The sequence below is a fragment of the Poecilia formosa genome, unplaced genomic scaffold (genome assembly GCF_000485575.1).
Source record: "Poecilia formosa unplaced genomic scaffold, Poecilia_formosa-5.1.2 Scaffold14, whole genome shotgun sequence".
Taxonomy (NCBI): domain Eukaryota; kingdom Metazoa; phylum Chordata; class Actinopteri; order Cyprinodontiformes; family Poeciliidae; genus Poecilia; species Poecilia formosa.
This window is the reverse complement of record NW_006799953.1, coordinates 1,660,784-1,683,618: the sequence shown is the minus strand read 5'-3', so window position 1 is coordinate 1,683,618 and position 22,835 is coordinate 1,660,784. Positions and strand designations below refer to the sequence as shown.

Sequence of the window (22,835 nt, the reverse complement as noted above, 5' to 3'; positions counted from 1 at the left end):
TAATCAGGAGCGGGGAGTGGAAGAAAGCAGGAGGGAAAACAAAGGTGGGACGAGAGCGCGCATGCAGCAACGTGACGTTCAGATGTGTACGTTCACACCTCGGAGATGTAGGAGCGCAACCGTCAAGCCGAGCTGCACTCCTACATGGGAAAGTCTTTTTGCTCGGAGGAGCAGCAGAAGTACCTGTAGTGAGGCGATAAGGGTTTCTGATCCACAGCCAAACTGAGCAGGGCTGACCACTTTCTCCTCCCGATGGTCGGCTCCTTTCTGCTGGAACAATCCGATTAGACGTTTGTATAAAATGAATCAGATATGATTCCCCGTTTCAAGTCAGGAAACCGTATCAAAATGTATTCTGTTTGCTAAGTGCCAGAAAACTGGGGAGATATTTTCACTAAGATTACTGCGGCTTTAAACAGTGCAAGAAATCCCTGACGACGATGTCATGGCTTTGTAAGCTTCTGATAGGATAATTAACAACTTACGAGCTAAATGAAGGCCGTGGATGTGTTTTAAGGAAACACTACAAACACACAGCTTCCTTTTTCTGACATCACAAAAAGTATTAAAGCATCAGCCGAGACATCAGGAAGAGAACTGTGGATTCTTACAGAAAATAATTTATATTCACATAGAAATGTCCAGTGATAAAGATAGGCTTTCTGTGTCTTAAAGGTGAAAATGTTTTTGGTTGCAAATATGTGAATAAATCCCTAGGATAAAAGATTATGTCCATTGAAAATTAGCCTGGGACGAAAGACTTACTCAGGGAGGAAGAAGCCGAGATAAAAACGGGTTTTCCAAACTGAAAGGATTAGCTACAAAATGACCTAAAGGGAGGAAAAATATTTGCAGAGGACATCACAAAACCCCAATCTCAGTCCTGTACTAAGATTGGTGCTGGTTACTGGTTACAGGTCTGTATCACCCAGAATTTCAGCAAACTATTTTTATTTCTTTACAAAACCATGTAGGAGGAATCATACAGTTGTGGGGGGAGGGAAGCAATTTTACTGAGGAATACTGAGGAAATCCATACCTCCTGAGTTTAGGGAAATTATAGAAAACCTGTCTCTGGAAAATACTTCACTCATTATTTTTGATATTTAGCAAATAGAAATAATTCAGGTAATCCCAACAGACCAAAGCCGTGAAAGTTTCCGGCCTGATTTAGTTCCAGGCAGAGAGAAATAAATGGGTAAGTGCTTTCTTAAACAGCACACGTTTTCCAACCTTTTCCCTCCTCTGTCTAAAATTAATTCACAAAAAAAGAAAAGAAAGCGGCAACCTACACACACCTGAGGGTCATGTTGCTAGAGTTTATAATTATTAGCTGGAGGACATGATTATACTGGCTCTGGGAATTACTGAAGGGACGCTAACAGCGCAGCAACGGGCTGGGTTTATTTCACCTCCTCGAAGACAGAGGGACATGAAATGGAGTTTAAATGTCACCCATTTTGCAGGTCACCTTTGCAAAGAATTGCTTCATACATGCTGTTTGCCGGCACAAAAAAAGAAAAACCGATCAAGAAAAGAGTCTTCATCAGTGATAAAGACATGTGTGCAGGGAATCTTTTGCCTTTTTTTGGTGAAAGTATAATCCTTACCCCCCACCCCAGGAAAAAAAAAAAAAAAAAATCTCCCAAGATAATAATCGTACGCAAAGCGTTTCTTTTCTTAATTCTCAGGCTCCTTGGCACTAAAAGTCAGCACCTCTCTCTCTCTCTCTCTCTCCCCTCGCCCACAGGAGATCACGGCAAATCAAGTTTATTACAGACTCTAATTACAATTACAGCCTCAATGGGCTTCGCAGTGGAACAATAAATGAAAATGATAAATGAAAATAGTACGCCTCCTTCTTTTCCCCCCACTAACCTTAGACCCTCAATGGGAACAAAACAACAGCCTATCAAGAAAACTTAATCAGGGACAAATAGCAGGAAGCCCAGCAGTGAAACTCACCGGGAGGAAAAAGCGACGCGGATTGTGGTGAAAAACTGATGAAAACCGCGTGGTTTCTGTCCCCGTTAACACGGCCCTGACACGGTTCTGGCAGGAATTTCGATTACTCCTTTTATCAGAAATTGTAGAGGTCTTTTTAAGTAGTAAACGGCCTGGATTTCTATATAGCTTTATTAAGTCCAAGGACTCCAAAGTACTTTACCTTACATTCACTGATACACACATTCACACAGTGATGGTGTTGAGCTACAGATCCGGAGGAGGTTGACAGGAGCAAAGCGGCCATACAATCGACACCGCTGGACCCACTGACCACCAACAGCAGGCAAGGCAGCGCAGCGTCTTCGCAGAGGCGTTTGGCTTCACCCTCACATCTTAATGTTGAACTTATTAGAATGATGTTCCAGCAGCTTCCACGCCATTATCTCCCCAAGCATCGGTGGCACTCGAGTTGTTTCTGAACATCCCAACCACTTTCTTTTCATTTGACAATGACAGATTGGGTCAGGAGGTAAAACCTGGGCACGACTGCGCATTGTAACAGAACCATGGAGGACCCTGAACACATTTTGGAATGAGTAAAAACAACTAAGTTTAAGATTGTGGAATGGCCCGAACCTTATATACGTTTAATGGTTTGGTCACTGGCAGAACTGCAACCACTCTAAAGGAATTGCATTAATTATGTCAAGTGGCGCTGTTAAACATCGAGATAGACTCATACCATGTTGATGGCCACAAAAAGGTGTGCGGTACAAGTGTTTTGCTCAGGGACATTCAACCAAAGGTCAATGGAGGTGAACGTATCCACACATCCTGGCCAAAATCAAAACCTCACCAACTGAATTTAACTACGACAAAAAATAGGTACAAGCCATGTAGTATTTCTCTGAGTAACTTGAGAAATTCCTGCATTGGAAATTTTCTTTCAGCCAGCAACAGGTTATTTACTCTTTGCAGAAAGACACATCCAGTGATCTTCAAAAAGATGTTAGTGTTCATAAGAAGGATGAAATCTTTGGCATGCATCAAGCAGAGGAAAAATAAGCAGATTCCAGAAACCTCTAATACTGGGTTGAGAAGTACCCAATTTGTAGTTAAAACCTAGGAAGAAAGATCTTTGAAGAAGAAATGTGGTTGGGGGGGAAAAAATCCTGAATCAGCAATCGCTTTAACGTGGCAAGACTGAGTCAAAGACTGGTAAATGGGCTGTACTTGTTTTGAGCTTCATCAAGTCCGGAGGTCCCCGTTAGCGCTTCACACCACATTCAGTCAATCACACACACATTCACACGCTAATGGTGGCAAGCTACTGGATTGTAGCCACTGCTGCTGCCCCGGGGCAGTGCAACAGAGGCGAGGTTGGCACATGCACCGATGCGCCCGAGTCCTCTGACCACCACCAGCAGGCGAGGCAGGTGAAGGACATAATGAGGCAGACACACAGAGGGAAACTCAAACCGGAAACCCACTGATTGAGACGACCTCCTGCCGCAATAGTCAGAAACTACCTAAGACAGTAAAAGTAAGAAAATTTCCTCATGCACATTGTGAAAGGAACTGAAGGGATTGGGAGTGAACAGCTGTGTTGCCTTAAGAAAACCACTAATCAGTGAGGCTAACCAGAGAAAAGGGGTTTGGTCGATAAGGGAGAATGAAGATTGGACTCCAGAAGAACAGAAAAGGGTTAAGTGGTCTGAAGAGTCCAGCGTAAATATACCTGAATGACCAGATTACCCAGCACCGGCACAATCCAACATGACAATGCCACGATAAATCTTGTGGCATTGTGCACAACTATGCAACAGTTAATGAATGCCGTAACAAAAGCCAGATGTAGTCCAACAAAAGATGAAGAGTGAGTGCTGGCCCATTTTGTTTCGGTGTTGTAGAACAGAGAAAATTTACAACCAGTTTAAACTTCTGGATCCAATTGTCATTTTTAAAAAAACTATTGTTGCATGTCACCGAATCACTCCACCAAGGAAAATAAATAAATACAAAAAAAAAAAAAAAGTAAATCAAAGTCCAAAATTAATATCATCTTCAAGATGATCAGAACTGTGTGTTATACATTTTTTCAATAAACTTCACTTTACTCTGTTGCATCTAAACACATAACCGTATTTAGACTAATTATTAAGTGACGATCATAAAATCAGCCACAACCAGGACAGGATTGAACTTTCCTGCATCATGTCTTGCTAATATTTCATCTTAAAGCATTTATCAGTCATTATCTACAACAAGTTTCTAATCTAAAGAAAATATGTAGACGTGGGAGCTGATATATGCCACATCTGGAAGATATTATTATGTTGTCTTTTTGCTGTTAATTCGAACATATAAATAAACATTATTCCAAAGATACATTCATATTTCTATAGGAGTACCAGTCCATCTACATATCCTCTCTGAGGGGACACATCGGTGCCTAAAAGCTCTTGCAGCAGTTTGCAGAAATTCCCCCATCCTGTAGCCGCACAGCCATTTTAATGGCAGCTGAAATCTGGCTGAGAGGTCATGTGGATCAGTTGTTGCTTCTCTTGACAGTTGTGACATATCTGTGTTCATAGCGTAGAACAAAATCAGGTCAGGGTCTGCTGCTCGCACAAACACACCTGGGAGTTGGAACAGAGCAAACACAGCTTCTTGCCATTTGCTGCTGTGTGAGCAGCGGGTTAGAGGTGCTGCTACCTCCTCCCTGGCGAGGGCACCTTGGGCACAGGGAAACAAAAGTGAGGTGTCTCTCTGTATTTCCCCCCCTCTACTCCTTGTTCCCCCTTTTTTTTTTTTTTTGTTTTGTCTGTTTTCCATATTTTGAACAGGAAAATGACAGCCTTTGCTGTGAGCTATAATCCCTTTTTTTTTTTTATTTTTTTGGGTGCCAGGATCTCTGATGAGACAACAGCACCCCAAGGTCACAAAGTGGGGGATAATCAGCTCCCATTTCCTGCTGCTGCACTGACTCAGATGAGATTACTTTATCACTGTCAGCAGCAGCTCTAAGGCTGGGCATCTCTGTCAGTCCAGGCTGAACCTTTGGGTACCTGCGTCAGAGCTCAGACCGCCAAAGCCCACGGAGTAAAGTGGGCCCACTCACCGTCGTTTCACGTCTGAGAGGCTGCTGCTGCTGCTGCGCACAGGCGCACAACAAGGAGGAGGGAGGGCGGATGAGCGGGGGGTTAAGGGTCCTCTAGTTGTCGGGAGCATCAGTGACAAGCTGCTCGGTTAAACCCTCTCGCAGACGGTCCACTGCCGTGTCCATGTGGTTTCTGATCGCCTTGACAAATCACCGCCTCTAAACCAGCCCCCGGGTCCAGGGTTTGTCCCTCCTGTCCAGCACCAATCTGAGCAGGGGAAGGAGGACGGGGGCGGGAAGGTTAGTTTGAAGAGGGCAGAGCTTTGCGAAAAGCACGCCAAATTATCCCCTATTTCACCGCTGGAAAAAAAAAGAAAAAAAAAAGAAAAAAACAGATCCATACCCAGTGGATGATAACAGTTGAGGGTGAAATCAGACGGACTAAGCGTCAGAACCTCATTAACTCCAAGGAGGGAGAAGAAACGGCAGGAACGCAACCCTCAGTGCTGCGGGTGAGATTCAGATTTTTTTTAAAACTAATTATTTTATTGATTTATTTAATGTCCGTCTTTACCTGTGCCGCTGAATGTCTCGTGTTGTTGTTGTTGTTGTTGTTGTTTTTTAAAAAAGAGTTTCGGTAACGTTCAGGTCCGAATGACAGCGGGAGACGCTTTCTGACGTCCTCGGCAGCGATGTTTCATTCAACATGTAACAACTGCTGTTTGTGGAGCTACCGCAGTATAATTGGTGGCTTAACAGGTCTCCGTGGCTGAAGTGGAGATGATGCTGGACCGAGGGATGCGGCGCTGCATGCCTTCCCTGCCTGCTCCGTTTCGTTTGCGCTCGGGAAATAAGTAGTGTTGTTAGAAAACGTGTGTCCCCCCCCGTGTTAAATAATTGTTTTATCTGTTTGTGTGTTTTTTTTTTTTGTTTTTTGTTTTTTTGCTTGTCTTCGACTGGCAGCGGAATGCGACACTGTGGCTCGGTGCGGGTAATTGTTACTTTCTGTTAATAGGCAATTAACGTAGCGCGCGTGACGTTATTTCTCCTCTCTTTCTCTCTCTTTTGGCTTTAATGTTGACAGAAACATAATAAAACACGAGCGCGTTCGTCCTAACTCCGGTCTCGTGCTTTGACCCCCCGCGTGCCATGCAGCCCGTCAGAGAGGAGATGCCGCAACATGAGAGAAGACTGTTGAGCGGAGGCTAAGTTAACCTTGGAATAAACCCCCCTCCCCACCCAGCCACCCCTCGTTAAAGCTGTCTGCGCCCCCTCTCACACCTACCTTGCAACACCACCTCTCGTTAGCTCAATAGCATACTTCTGACGTTCCTTTGCTCACAAGTTTGTTTGTTTTTTTAATCACCTTAAAGAGAATTTGAAGCGCTTCTTATTGATATACTTAAACACGTAAAGACAAGAGACATGTCTGCTCCCTTCTTTACCTCTTTGGGTGCTTTTCCTTCGTTGCTGCCCCTGCATGTTGTGTGTTGTCACTGGACACAGAGGCAGCACGGTGCCCTGCTGCTTGAATAATGTATTTGTAACATTAAGATCTGCCTTTAACATCCACTTGATTGCAGAAGTCACCCTATGTAGAAAATGGGTCAGCAGAGACATGCACTCATAACATATAGACTGCCTTCCTGCTGTTGAATGGGAGATTGTGAGGAAGCAGTGTTGATTTGCCAACTGACTCCAACACTGAATCACACACATGCTTAGATGTCCATCTTAATGTTTCAAGCCGTTTGTGACAAGAGAGTTTAATGTTTTCCGCAAAGAAAGTCCTTAAACAGAGTCGTCTTTAATTAGCAGCTCATAATCAAAGACTAGGAAAATGCTAGCCGTTAATTACCTGCACTTTTCCAGCGGAGGGAAAACGTTAAAGAATTAATATTATCAACAAAGTCACTTGTGTTCCCTCAAACAGATCCGCTAAAATAAATGGAACTGCATCATGTTTTATTCATATTTACATATTTAAGGTTGATTAGGAGTTTCAGAATCTTCCTGTTGGTGATTCATTACTTTCTTCCCCCCCCCCTGGGGTACAAACATGATATTACAAAGAGGCCCACTTTTCTAGCCACTGGTCACATTCTGGCAGCGGAGCCATATATTTCTATCACACAGAGTTTGGTTTAGGAGGTAAAACGAATCTTTATAGCTCACTGTTAAAGCCCTCCAGCAGAGAGAGGTCACAAAGTCTCCATACCAATCATTAGACACTATGTTCTTTGAGAGTGATGTAAGAAAATACTTTTTTTTTTCTGTTCAGAGGGTGCTTCGGTCAGATTGGAGGGATTGAGCGTTTTGGTTCTAAACTCTGCAAGTGGGTTTGACGTCAAGCAATGGACGAGTCTGTGGGAAAGCACCTCGTGTCTACTGTTGAATACGGTGGAGAGCCTGTGATGCTGTGGGCAAACTTTTTGAGTTAGCCAGAGATTTTTAATAATAATAAAAAAAAATAAAAAAAAAATCGGGTGGACTCTACTGGTATGATAAATTATTGATCCATAGCGAGACAGAAATTATTCAGTGGACATAAACTAATTTCCAGCAGAAAGCCAGCATGGTGAACTACAGAGAGGGAAAACCCAGGACATAGAAAGTGATTGTGCAGAAAGAAACAGTCAGTGATTCGTCTCTGGTTTTTGTCCTGACCTTTGGAAAAGTTACAGAAGATGACTAAAAACTTCCTGTTGGCTAACAGGGCTGTGAAAATATTAATAAAGTTTCCCAGTGATTGTCCCATGACTTTGTTAAAGCAGCTTCTTCAGGTTTTCTTTCCAAGCCAAGTAAATATATTCAAATAGGGTTACTGGTTTTTAGACTATATACTACTGCAATTATTTTTTTATTGCATGTTTCAACAAGGCGTCATGTACGCCTAAATTGTACTAAAGCTCAAAATGTCATATTATTATTGGCAGGAGCACTTTAAACCCTGTCCCCATAAGCGCCATTGCCACTCTCTAAATGAGTTCTCAGGTATTCAGATAGTTCTGCCCCCTGAACATCTTCTGTCTGAAAAATATCCAAGAATGCTGCATGCAGAGGTTTCAAAATAGGTCGTTAAGTCCTCAAGGCTGTGGCTGACGTCACGGTGGCTTTTAATCATCACCTAATTCCAGTCTGAAGTGTACATAGGTTAAAACGTAGCCCGCACATCAGAGGGAGCTACGCTATTGCTCCGAATTTTAGCTTAATCTTTTCCCTGATTTTCAACCAGCCAGAGTCAGAGGCCACGTTCCCGATAATTACTGGACACCGTCCAGTTTGAGGTTATGAGAGAATTCCACCCGCTTTTCCCGCTTGCAAACGTTGTAGGCAGTTTTTCCCCTTCTGCAACTCTCCATTGTTGTCGCCACACCTCTCGGTGTGACAGAACACACAGCCGTACGGCGTTCCGCACGGCCCGCTCTCAGTCTGGACCAAACATGATGATCCTGGACTCATGAGTGTGACCATAACTAAATGGCTCAGCCAGTTTGGACATATGGAGCTTCCCCCCTCGACCCCATCCCCAAACTACCGCCATGTTTCTCTTCACACTAAATTGTTGTGTGGGGAACAAAAATGCTGTTCAGATTTCTTGCCCGCTGTACGCAAGCTAGCAGACTGAGCAGATCTTTCTGAAGCTGGAAAGTCACTCTGTTAAAAAGATGGAAGGTTTTCAGGACGATTTCTTTTTTTTAAAAAGGTATCTACACCTCTTGAAGTTTTAGCATGTATCAAAAACATCAATGTGTCTTACGGGGATTTTATGTGATGGACTGACACAATGTGGTGCATAAAGGTGAAGTGGAAGCCAGTGTTCTGACTATCTGTGCAACTTTGTCAGATTTTCCTACCGTAGCACGGATAGGTAGCCAAGTCTGTCTGTCGGTTTTGCTGCGCTTGCAAAACTGCTACCGTCATGTTTACAAACCGAAAACCACGGCAGGCTGTGTTAATAACATTATTTGAGTGACGGGACTGAAGTGGAAGCTTAATGCTTACCATTGGAACAATTTATATAGACGACAAAAACACAAAAATATCACTTCCTTCATCTGAACATCCTACCCGTTTTAAAATGAAAAGCTATCGCAGATGTTTGCACTAATCCTTTTATTAGAGTATCTTTACCTTCTTAAAAAAACATTTTAAATACAGAGATTTTTGTAAGAATAAAACAGCGTCACACCGGGGAAACAGATTCTTATTGAAATTAAATTAAACAGACATCTGCAAATACAGATCACCGCAACTCTTTTTTGCACATTAATACGTCGTATGACTTTATCAAGTTCAGCGCAGCCACAATGTGTCCACTGGATTGCACGGATCACTGTGCACTGAAATGACAGGATGTGATTAATATACACTAATATCACACCTTCAATCTCACAGAATATCGCTACCAACATGCTCTATTTAGCATGGTTTAGTAAAAAAAAGAAAAAAAAGTGTTATTAAACTAAAATATTTAAAAGTATAGGGGCAGGGTTATAAAGCCAGGTATAAATAAAATGCATTAAATAAAGCTTACCTTAATCTCCGACGAAATAAAACGGACGAAACAAAATTTCCACAGGTAGGATGTATTGATAAAAAATCTGCTGAGTAAGCAGTCTGAGACGTAGCATCGATGTGCGCATGGACATTACCACGAGGTGGGATGGATTCATGCGTAGCACAGATTGTTAGAACACCGTTTTTCAATCCTTCTTCTTTTTTTTTTTAAATAAAACAGAGACCCATGGCGACTCTGGAGGAGCAGCAGAGCTCAGTAGCTCTGGAGGGAAACTGCATCCACAGGAAATCTGCTAATCTTGATTTGCACCATAATCTTCTCTTATTTTTTTATGTAACCTAGAGAGAACTAACGACCCCCAAGCGAGTGTTTTCTTTAGATCCTCAGTATGTGACAAGTATTTTATATTTTATTTGTATTAATTAAAAAAAAAACATGTTTTATTTAATGTTCAGTCTATGCAAAGCGCTTTTTAGTAACATGAAGTGATGGAACAGTAGTTGGAAGAAAGACATTCTTGAATTTTTTTTTTTATAACAAGCAATGTCGGGGAACACAGCAAACATGCGTTAGGAGGTGTTCTAATAAGAGACTATCTCCCCACCCCCAAAAAAAAAACAAAAACTCAGTTGTAAAACATAGTGGTGGCAGCATCGTGCTGTGGGAATGCCCGTTTTCAGCAGGAACATGGATGTTGACCAGGATGATAGACGGAGCTAAATACATTCCATCCGTGGAAGAAAACTTATTAGAGGCTGCAAAAGACTCGAGTCGGGGTTAGAGGTTTACCTTCCAGTGGGAAAATAGTGAAAAACAAAACACACAGCCAGAGCTGCAATGCAAGGATTTAGGTAAACGTGTGGGTCACATGTTAGAACAGCATTATGCTATTCTGCAATGAAGAATAATCAGAAATGTTTTGAGATGGACGAACCCGGGAGCCTAAAGGCAAAGGGAGGCTCTGCTACGTGTCGACTCAGGGGAGAGGGCACATCTTTCAGATTTTTTTTAATTTTCATAATAACCTGAAAAGCCATTAACAATTCACTTTATACTTTGTCTTGGTCTATTACATAAAACCCAATTAAAATACAATGCAGTTTGTGTTTCCTACAGGACAAAATGCATTCATGTTTAAAGGGAATGAATACTTTTTTTTCCTTCCTTTTTTTTTTCCAGCCACTGTCATCTCTATTCTTTGAAGTCTTTGCGCACGTGCATTCAAACGAAATGTGGCAAAGACGGAGGCAGATTGTTGCCGGGTTTCGCATTTGCATTATTGTTCCTTCAGGCACATGGAGGCATGATGCAGTAAAAACCAAAGCATCTCAAGTGATTACGAAAGAAATGAGAGTAATATCTTCCTCCATGTTTGGGGGGGGGGGGGGGGAACAAAACAAAAACAGTTATTGGTGCTTCTTTGTGCGTCGGGTGTGCGCTTTTGGCTCTGTGAGCAAGACGATATTATTACCATTCATTTCGCAAACTTCTCATGTTTATGCTGAAAAAAACAAAACAAAAAAAGGCAAGAAGATGGAGAAACTAGCTTGGAAAGTCTCTATGTGCGTCTCCGTGGTTCTGGCAAAGCAGGCGCTGGGCTAAATTAGCAGCAGCAGCAGCCATTAAATGATTATGATAACAGTATGTAATTATAAGAGGCCCCGCATATACTGAACCACAGTCACGTCAGTCATTGAACACTGAGCTCTGAGGGGAGATAACAGATGATGAGAGGTGGAACAAACCAAGATGAAAAAGAAAGCTATGCAGGGTTTGTGCAGACAAAGAAGTGGAGACACAGAGGAGTTAAAAAGTATTAGCCCCCTTCCTGATTTCCTAATTTTGGCATGTTTGTCACACTTAAGTGTTTAACTGATGGCCAATTTAAACATCAGTCACAAGACAAGAAAATAAGCGTAAACTGCCGCTTTTACATGAAGCTGTCTACTATTAAGAGAAAGAAATCTAAACCTGTGTAAAAAAAAAAAAAAAGGGTTTTCCCCTCCATGTTAAAACATAACTGTAGGTTTGTCACACCTACAATCGCTGTCTGTAGCCACAACCAGCCCTGATTAATGCCACACTTGCTCTTAATTGAGACGTCACTTAAATAGGACCTGTCTGACAAAATGCTACGGGGAAAAACGTAGGAGGATGACGGTTCGTTTATGTCTTTTTGAACAGTCTGCAGCTGGCTCCAGCGTGGCACAGTTCATAAAAAGTTGTGCGTCATTCAAAAGCCCATATGCTGCTCCCAAAGGGTTTGCCTCTCCAAAGCCCAAGTGAGATCGCAGAGACGACTCATCGAAAAGGTTACAAAAGGCCCAACAAGAACATCCAAAGAACTGCCGGCCTCACTGGCCTCGGTTAAGGTCGGAGGTCATGCCTCCACCCTAAGAAAGAGACTGGGTTTTTGGAGCTCTGCATGACAGTTCCAAAACCACTGCTGAGCAAAAAGAACATTGTTTAAATTTTTCGTGAACACGCGTTGATAATCCCCAAGACTTTGGGGAAAACGTTCACAGGACTGATGAGACAAGGGCCTTTGGAAGGCATGTGGTGCCTTACATCTGGTGTGAAAGTTAAACCACATTTCAGAAAAAAACAAAAAACATCATACCAACAGTAAAACAAAGTGGTGGGACTGGGACTGGAAGAAAATGGAGCCATGATGACGACCAAAACATCACGAAGAAGAGCGTCCGACCATCCGACCATGACCTCAAGACGAAACTTGACGAGGGTTCTGCAGCGGGACAATGATCCAAAACGCACCAGCAAGTCCACCTGTCAATGGCTGAAGCAAAACAAAATGACTTTGGAGTGGCCTAGTCAAAGTCCTGACCTGACTCCTTTTGAGACGCTGCAGCACGACGTTAAAGAGGCAGTTTGTGCCGGGAAACTCCCCCAATGTGGCTAAATTACAATTCTGTGAAGATGGAGTGGGCAAAACTTCCTCCACACAGCTGCAAATGACTCATCGCCAAGTTACTGCCAAACATTCAATTGCAGTTGTTGCCAAGGGCGACCCGACCAGTAGGTTCGGATTTTTCCCCTTAATTGCAAAGACCTTCATTTAAAAACTGAACTTTGTGTTTACTTGTGTTGTCTTGGATTATTACTGGAATTTCAGTAACTTTTCCTCCCTTCGTTTATTCTCCTGTCTCATTGCTTTCGGCATTCATGTTAAACAAATCATTCAATCTCTTTTCATATAGGAACAATTAGCTTTGCACACAAGCTGGTTAGTGTTGTCTTGACACAGCAGTTGCTGTATTCCTGGACAAATATTCTTCCAGAAGTATAATTTCTGCAGTTTGTACAGAAACAGAAGAGTCTTGATCTGCAGGATTTTTTTTTTATTATTATTTTTTTTTTTTTGAAGATGCACATCTCAGGAAATTAGAGGAGGGATAAAAACAAACACGAGCATAAAATATCGTCTTGTTCCTCAGTGGTACGGTTTAACATATTCTTGTCATTCCCCCCCCATTCTGTACTGAGATTTGGACCTTTTTTCACGGTGGTGGGATTGCATTCTTCAGAACATGATGAAAGGAATGTAAATTTGAGGAACATTTTTCGGGTTTTAGCGCCCTAGCTTTTAAATGAATTCATGAACCCTCCCTCTCTAATATTAAGCGTTCTTAGAAGCCATTGTCACCGCATCCAGAGCCTCACGCTGCGCGGTTCTTTAGAAGGAAGGCAGTGAGAAATCACAATCGCATAATGACTCTCTAAAAATAATAAATCCGCAGTTAAATCCTTTACTCCGGTATTTTTTTTTAGAGTAACTTTTGAAACCTGCACGTCGGCGCTGTAGTTACAGTAGGGGTTGATCTCATTATGTATTGATTTGTGTGGGCAGCCATTTTTCTCCAAGTTAAATACATATTACACTGCAGGCTGAGGGAATGTAATATTGCATTTTTCTTGCCCCGCATTAATTCTACTTGAAGTTTTTTACCACTTTGTCAAACTATGACCAGTGATGTTTAAAGGTGCAGACTGTTTTACAGATAAAGTCTTAAAAGTGTACTTTTGAAGGCAACTGGTTACATTAGATTTATGTAGCAATAACAGAGTAAATATGCTGGAAATCCCTTTTTCTTCCACGTCACATTCTTGCGCTTCTTGTTGTTAGTCTTTGACATAAAATCTCATGAAAATCATCGAATTTGAGGGCTGTGGCATTTCAAATTTGGCAAAAAGAAAAAAAAACTCAAGAGTTATGCGTTCTTTCACAAGACACTGTCTCTTTTGTGCTGTCTGAGCTTAAGGCGAACGGAAAAGCTTCCAAATGTCAGCCTTCCCAAGGAGACTACATCTTAATTTTAGGTCCGGCCGCACACCAGAGACAGAATGTCTGCAGGTCACCAGACACTTTGCAAATGTCAGACATCCGAGACCCGAAACGGTGTCGATGATGAATGCCGTATTTAAAACCGTAAAACATATCCAAAAGGTTGTTTGTCCAGTGAGGAATCGTTGCTGCCTTTCCCCTAACTTGATTTTTTTTTTTTTGGCTGTGAGAACGGAATACAAATATTTGATATACGACTTACGATTAAAGCTGGCAGACGACTAGAAGCAATTTTAGTTCCTCGAGGAAAAGGCGGCGCTTGGCTGTATTTTTCGCCGCGGATCCAGATAAGCTGGAAAAGATGGACTCGAAGGGTATCCCGCTGGACGGCGGATGCACTTTTTCGTGACTCGGCACACTTGGTTCATTTGCGAGAGTCGTGTGGATGAAAGGGTGGAGCACTAATGGGTTTTTTGGTGCAAGCACATATCGGTAATTAAAGCTTTCCACAGCCATCTTGAAGATGTCATTTTGTTTACTGTTCTGACCATGGAAAAGGTAGCGGGTGCAAATGAAGGCGATAATTCACCGCTCCTCCTCGGCGACTCTCATGAGTGTGATGATGCTCGTCCTTTCGTAAGACACTGTGGGCAAAACATCATTCACCAAGCTGTTGCCTTGGTAACCTGGTGAGGTTTTTTTTTTTTTTTTCCTTCTTTCTTCTTCTCCTTCTTGGGCCAAAGATAGTGGAGGTTATCTGGAAGTCCTGAAGGGTTTCTGTAGGAGAAGAGAAACTTTAGCTGTCTTTATTTAATTTTGTATCGCAGCTGAGTAAATTGTGTGTGTCACTGGCTCCTGAGGGTGTCACAATCTGCAGCGTGAGCAATGCAATTATTTTCACTTCTTCTTGAGCGGGGAAACTGTGTGTCTGTCAAAGCGACTAATGCGTTTTTTTTGTTATTCTGTGACCCGGAGTTCCTGAGCAAGTTTAAAAAAGAAAAAAAAAAGCCAGAAAACGTCACTGGGCTTTTTGTGATTGTGCTTTAGCAGCGTGAGCAGAAATCCTGTAGATGTTGGCTTCTCTGTCCTTAGAGGACATATCTTTTCATCAGGGTAAAACAATAACAGACCCCCCACACCCCCTCAGAGTTTCCTTTTTAAAGTAATTTGGAAAGGAAACGCAGATGCGAGTATCCTGCAGGCATGTTTAAATGACTTCTTATCGCTTCGTCGTAAATGTTCCAGTTATGTAAAAAAACAGAAATTTGCACGTCAATATTTGTTTTCGCATCTCCATTATTTCTTTTGCCCGTGTTATGTGGTGGTGAATAAAACATTTTGCGCTCTGGGCTGATGGCTCAACAAGAGCAGCAATCTGAAGAAGGCTCTAAATGAATCCCTGTCCGCTACTGGCCGATTTATATTGGCTCTGGTTGACACATGTGACATTTAAAAGACTTGAGATGTCTTTTTTATTTTTGTACAATTAGATGCGATCCGTCTTTTCTAAGCTCAGATTGTAACGTGATATTACAGCGGAGGTTGCCAAGTCAACTGGCTTCAAAGGCTCGATCCTCTGGGCCGCATAGAGAAAAGACGCAACTTCAAAGGACAGCAGTAGAGATTGCTAAAGATTTATATCTAAATAAAAACCAGAGAGAGAAGAAGGTGGCAAATGTAGCAAAGGTAAAGAGCAACGGTCTTTTAATGCCAACAAAGAAGAAGCGTATTTCTTTAACGTGATCTGCAGACACGCCTTTCAAAATGTCCTGTAAAAGTTGCAAAGAAAAGGATAATATCCGCAGAGTATTCAACGTAAATCAGGAGAAGTCTGTTTTCTGCTCTCTTTTCATCAGCCTTCTGTCACTTCCTCATCTAGAGGAAGTCACTCCTCCACCTGTATTCAGCATAATTTGGTCTGAAGAAGTTAGACCTGAAGAGTTGGCGTCTGATTAAGTAGCTTCATGCTCATCAAAAATCTCAAAATAGCCAAACTGAATTCATTTACACTAATTTGAGGTCATTTAAAAGACAGTAATAATACTACTAATAATAATAATAATAATAATAATAAAAATAATAATTTGTAGCTTCTATTAAGAGTTATTTCTCTTTCATGAAATTGAAAACACGTTTCATGAGCAACCACGCAACAGACACTGAACAGAAAGGCTTCGAATTAAAGCTCTTGACCTTTACTTTGTTAAAACATGTTAGCTTTACAGCTAATTTTGTCATTGGGATCGCCTTACACGGGTCTGACACGTGACATTAAGACATTAAGATATGAATTTTGCCCGTTGATATGGAATGGTGTGTATGACGTGGAATACCAGAGTTTGGTCTGCAGATTGTGGTTTCATCCTAACAGTCAAGGTTATTTCACCCTTTAAGCTGATGTTCATAGTGGCAGGCCGGCCCTATTGGTCACTGAAGCAGTAAGCTTTTTGTAATCAGCTTAGCTAATGCTAATTGCTTAATCGTTCAAAAAAGTTTTGCTCGTCTCCACGCAGTTAATTGAAACTGTCTGATCAGATGAGCTTTAAGTACAATGTTAGACTTGTGATGTAATTGCCCCACTGTTAAAATCTTTAGCAGGAGCAAATTAGTATTGAGAAGCAAATTAAAATTTCTTTAGATTTAGACAGTTTTCCAGATGATAAAGGAATGGTGAAGCTACGCACGTTTAGGTATGTTGTTATAATGTGGTACTTCTCTGGATACAACCCAGGTGGTGTTGATCAGTCAGTCGTTCCTTCCCTTGAGTTCATTTCACCTGGTTTTCATGTCATTTAATCGCCTCCCACACAGAGAAAAGCCAGACAGTTTTTATTACTTTCCTGTCAGATTCTTCTGTTTTCCATATCCTTTTCACCATTGTTTTGCTGTTCCCTCCAGACGCTCTGATTTCTTTTTTTTCCCCAATAATCAAATATATGCGGAGAAGCATAATTTGCACGACAACAAATTTTAAGGAAAATGTATTGACTCCCAAAAGGGAAATTCAATTAATAATACCAACTCTGTGGGGTTTTTTTCCTACTCTAAATGACAGAAAAACTTAAAGCATTTGTTTAATTTTACACTCAAATTTTGCAAAAAAGTTAGTAATTAAATAAGTTAAAAGTACTGAATATATTGAAAACAAAAGATGATGTTAAAGCAAAACTGGCAAGATTTCAACTTGTTAGCACTTCATACACGAAGACGTAGTTGGAGAACAACAACTGTATCGTTTTTAAATCTGTAGAGCAGGTTAGCAGATTTTCTCTTTAACAATTCATGAAAAGTTATTGCAATATTCTTTGTGATTTGTTTGTTTATTATATATATATATATATATATATATATATATATATATATATATATATATATGCAAAATAAGTTCCAGTAGTCGTTGTGGACAGCAGTGAAAGGTTAACGGGGCTAATTCAGTTTACATCACAGTCATTCTGTATACCCAGCAGAGTGGACTGCAATCTTTTTAAATTAACTGCAAATTTCTGCACAGAACCAGCAGCTCCTTCCTTCATAAGTAAATTCCCCCTCCCCTCGGAGACGGCGGTATTTATAGTTATTTTATCAGACAGTCCCAGAGGATTGCAGGTATTTTAATGTGCGCAGCTTCTGGACACCTTCCTGCTGTCTCAGCCTACACCTTATTACTCGAGGTATAGCACAGAGACATTTATTTCACAGAGATTATTTTCCATCCACTATGCTGCGCTGACATGATCGAACGTAGTGTAGGTGTCATCGGAGTCGCTCAAATAAACCTTTTACATGCACAAGGAGATTTTACGGCTCGAATTAGACCACGTTTATTTCATTTTAACGAGCACAACGGGATTGTTTAGCGTTTGATTCAGGAAATTTGTTGTTCACGGTTTTAAAAGCATTAAAACGTGTGATGTCGCATGTGGTAGACGGTGGTTTTGTGCGCTTCCCAGCTTTAATGAAGAGACACGGCGTCGTTTTTAGCTTTGAAGACCTAAAAGAAGTGCTTTTAGATTCATGTGTAAATATTCTGCAAAGGTTTTTGGTTAGTTCAAGGTTTTGTAAGGCTGGGAAAAGATTGTAGAAAGAGAGAAAAGTGATCTCATTGCTTTTTTTTTAAAAAAAAAAGCATCACATCAGCTTTGATAAAGCAGGAACTGTTGTATTAAAGTAAGTATAATAAAAGACTAAGAGACTACAGAGGCCACCAGCAATTTTATCATGACAGGTCTACTTTATTGCATTTGGTGTTTTGTACTTGTAAGCACAGCGTGTCTCCAGGAGAGCTTTTACCGTGGATGATTCTTTGTCCTGGATGAAAAACCATGAACTTTCCTTTTTGATAAAAACTGAATAAGACATGAATAAATTCTTACCACAGCCAAGAGACATATGAATGCTATTATATAAAAAAAAACCACTACAATACAGGAAATAACTTTTGTTCATCCGCAAAAGTATTTCTAAAACCGTATCTATGTAATATTCCTTAAGCTATTTAAGTTGAGGCTTTATGTGGCAAAACAGCAAATAACTATTGAAAAGTGTGAAAGTTTGTCTTCAACAACAGTGGGTCAATACTTTGCACAACTACCCTTCAATGTAGATGCAGGTAGGGTTACTTCTCTACCAGGATTTCAAATGTAGAGATGGAAATTTCTGCTCATACTTTTTAGACAAAATTGTTAAAAATCTGACGGCCAGCTGCCAATTTGACAGATTACACTTCCCACACCGGACCACTTGATGCAGACAATTTCGACTTCACAAGAACGTCATGGAAGAAACCAAATGAATCGAGGAGTGAATTCGCTGCAGAGCATCGTCTCGTTTCCTCGTTTTCAAAGCTTCGGCTGACGTGTTGCTTGTAATTTCGGCCTAAAGTCTAAAATGCGGCAGGGGAACGTGGATTCATCCTCCAAACTGACGTCAAAACCTTGAAACATTTGATTACGCCCAAGCTGGGTGCGCAGTTGAGGCCCATGAGTTAAGTTGTGAGACCTCGGGTTCAGGTCAGTTCAGACGAATCGTTCAAAAGTCGTTTAAATCCATCGTTTATACGTTTATGTATGTTACTGGGGCAGCAGTAAGTGGTTTGTCTTACTGTGGAGAAAGAGTTGATGACTTCTCTGTTCAGCTTATTCAGACTGATTATTTAAACCAGATAAAAATTAAATGGAATTAAAGATGTTATTTTTTAAAAATTGAAGAGTAAAAAGCTGTTTGTCTTATGACACAGTCATGGAGTAGTCTCATTTAAGCAGTCTCATTTTCCCCATACGTTTGGTCGTCATGGTATACGGTCACGACTGGACGTTTATTAAGGAGCTTCAGAGCAAAGGAAACTGAACACAGATGCACAAAATTAATCCACTTTGTGAAATATATATGCAATACACTGAAGCGGACTGTTTTAACTACTTTCCCATCAAACAAAGTGTGATGCTATGTTCTCATGCTCACTCAGAAATGTTGACTTTCAGCTCTTTGCATCACTTTGTCTCCATCGCCAGCTTTAGCGACATCCCTGCTCCACTCAGGTGCTCAGTCAGACCTTGGCATTGCACTGATGCATATCCATGAGCTGCAGGAAAAGACAAAGTGACAACTGTGTTGGACTCTATCATCCACTTTGAGTGAGCTTGAGCTCGTGCCAGGAATGGGGAAAGTAGTCCTTTGAGGAGGACAGGATGAGCTGGAGCCCTGATTCTGTCCTCTTGGTAAAGAACCGTCACAGGTTCTCCTCAGGGAATACGTCAACGTCTCACTTCTGCTACATGCACATATTTCATACCCTGCAGGCTGGAGGAGGGACAATAATTCTTGTCAGAGCAACTATTTGTGCAGAAAGGCCAGTCACATTTAAAGTAAATTATTAAATTTAGTTTATATGCCAGTGATTGTGACACTGCAACGATCAAACAACACATCTCTCCGAGATCCTGCGGCTCTTTGCTGTGCAGTCCCAAGTGCTGTAAAAGGAAGTTTGTGTACACCTTTGGAATCAGAATCAGCTTTTTGTTTTATTGTACAGAAGCAAAGCAAAAATTTGTTTCAATACAACTCATCCAAATACGGCAATAAATAGATAAAAGAAAAGCAAGAAAGATAGGCGACTGCAGAGGCGCTGCCCTTTATTTTAATTAGATGAAAAGGCATCAGGAAGGGTAGGAGAGGGGAGAAAAAATATCCTACACTGCATCCAACGGGCGCACCTCTGCACCTACGAGCAACATTTAGAGACAACATGCTAGCAAACCTGACTTGGGGAGACTCCACAGAGAAGACACAGAGCAGAGAGCAAAGCAGGGCAAACAGTGTGTATGGAGGGAGCAGAGAAAAAGAGTGTCGGTGTTAAAATGAGGAGGGTTTTTTTTTTTTGACCGCATCAAGATCGGTTTTTATTTTGCAACGGAAACACTTTTTCACGCCACTTGAAACACAACATCAACAGCCAGATGTTGCCGCTGCCGCAAACCACAAAGAAGACAACAGGAAGTTGTTGGAGCATCGCGGCACGGCCTGTTTTTAATGACTTATCGTGTGGACAAACTTATTCACCTGTGATTTTAATTGCGTTCCTTCCTTAATAATAAACGCCACAATTGCAAAATTGTTATTAATGTAATTCGTATTGACGAAGCTTGGTGCACGTTTGTAATGGAAGCCCAGTTAGTGTTTACCCTGTGATGGTCTGGTGACCTGCATAATACCAGAAAATATGATCCATAACACTTTTTTTTTTTTTTGCGAGCTTTTCCAAGGTTGTCGCCGACTTACCCACCCTCCCCCAAACCTCCCAGGAGCATCTGCAGGTTTCAGGCTGTGGTTCCACTTGCTGGCACATGTACGGGTTTGCAGATTGTGTCTGGTTTGCAGTTGTGAAGGTTCTGTGGGAGAGCTGACGAAGCTTTTCTTTTCCATATTTGTTTGTCAGCACCTTGCTCGTTGACAATGCTGCCAAGGTAAGAACTACTATTAAACTTCACCTTTCATCATGACGGCAGACGCAATGGCTGCTTTAGCCTTTTAGAAGGTGGTGTTTTTGAATGGATGAGGCCATCCTAGCCGTTTTACAGTGAAGCTGGCGTAGTAAAGACAGGGAGTGTCATTTTAAGCAAAGCTGATGATATTCAAAGTTCGTCTTATGAGTTGCAGATGTTTTCTTACATCACTCAGCAGCCATTTTGTCTTTATTTTTGAAATGGCTTGTGGTTAATTAGTCGTCATATTTGCACAAAAGGACACCAGACTAACATAACCATCAGTGAAACTCAAAATATTTACCGTAATAACAATGTTTGGTTTGACAAAGCCCTCGCTGATCGTCACCGTCTTTGCATCTGGTTGGAAAGGGATCACAGGGAGCTGAAAAAAGCAGGGATGAAATCCATTTAGCTGAAAGCATCTTCTAGTGATGGAGTGGTTTATACCAGCAGCTGATGGCCTAAATGAGGAGGTGTGAGCAGAGAGGTGGCTCATGCCAGAACCCAACTCACAAACAACTGCTGATGAGGACGAGTTAAAAGACAAAGGGAGATTCGGGAAATAAACCAACTGTCGGCTGTGTGGCCCGTACGAATACGCTACGGCCAACACGGTGTGAGCTTCGGCGTATTGTTAATGATAAAACTGGAAAAGGAAGGGAAAAATATCTTATATCTTCAGTTTAAAGTAAATGACAAGAACAAATGTCGCCTACAGGAGCGGGTGCGTGAAAAATACGGAGAAACGCGCTCCTCGATCCAGATGGAGACAAACATATGGCAGAGAGGATCTCCACGGTTGTCTTGATGTGAGCCTTTAGCCCCCCTCTGTTGTCATGCTGTACCTTTCCATCCCTTAGCTTCTTAACAGCTAAGAAGCAAAGAAATCTATTGCAACCAGCTGTTCTGGTGTCTTATGAATATTGTGTTTCTCTCAGGAGTTTGGAGTCCAGGTAGTAAAAGCTGATCCTCATTCATAGCGTCTTGTGCAAATGAAGCCCTTTAGGGCCGTGCAACTAATTGATTTTTTCCCCCGTTTAATTCAGTTTCTTCTCCAAAAGATCACAAACAATTTGTTGAGCACAGTCTGCTCCATCTTAGACTTCTTTATATCGGAGGAGGAATCTCCTGTAAAACCAAATATCGTAGCATTCACAACAACAAAAACCACTTCCTGTGTGCCGTCTTCAACTAGCTGAGAGTCAGATCTGTCAGGTGGGGCAGCACAGGGCACAGCATGAAAACAATACTCCTAAAAAACACATTTTTAAAAAAAAAAAGCACATCATCTATGAAGCGTGGATCTAGTGCAGTGCATTCTTTCCCCACAGACGTGTTTCGGTCTGAGTTGTCAGTCATTAAACCAGAGGAAGCTAGCTAGAGTTAGCCTGCCACTTCAGTACACTTCTTCTGATGCAAAGATCCTCAGTTGCAGAGAGATGCAAGTTTCTTGACGTTTTTGCAGCCGTCTGCACCGAGTCAGATAGTCCTTTAAATAAATGATAAAGCTTAAAGTGGTTTGGGTGAAGTGCTGTCAGAACGTTGTGACAGCTTTCTGAAACCCACCTTATACCCCATGTTGGCGCAGAGAAGGCAACACTGAGGAAACTCTCATGGTTACAAAATACCAAATATTGTTTATATATGTATATATACTGGAGTGAACAGAAGATTAATGTTTGAACATCTCTGGTCAGTCAGTGAAGCTACAGCAGGGTGACATTCTTTTGGCAATAATCCTAGTAAAGTTTTTATTAAATTATTTTTAAACATATTTAGATTTAAAATTATCTTTATTTCAGATGGGAAAGGAAACAGGCATTTTTCTCAAAAGACGAAAAGTTATAAGGAGGAATATTTATGTTGCTAAAGGCCCATCTGGGGATACTTGCATTGCAAATTAGCTAAGGCTCTAAATGTTATAGTATTTCAGTATGCATTACCAATCCATGCGTCATGCGTCACTTACATATACATATA

The 22,835-nt window shown here is 41.4% G+C and overlaps 1 protein-coding gene across 3 annotated transcripts in view; it reads left to right on the top strand.

Moving 5' to 3' along the window:
* Nucleotides 1–5,003: 5,003 nt before the first annotated feature.
* gabra3 (gamma-aminobutyric acid type A receptor subunit alpha3) overlaps nucleotides 5,004–22,835 on the top strand; it is a 118,197-nt gene continuing 100,365 nt past the window's right edge. The window contains exon 1 of one of the 3 annotated variants that reach the window (XM_007545884.2): nucleotides 5,004–5,559. The gene's annotated coding sequence lies outside the window, so the exon portion shown is untranslated. Of the gene's footprint in view, nucleotides 5,560–14,243; nucleotides 14,562–22,835 lie in introns of those variants that run through there. The other 2 variants (XM_007545883.2, XM_016668292.1) reach the window with 2 other exon arrangements.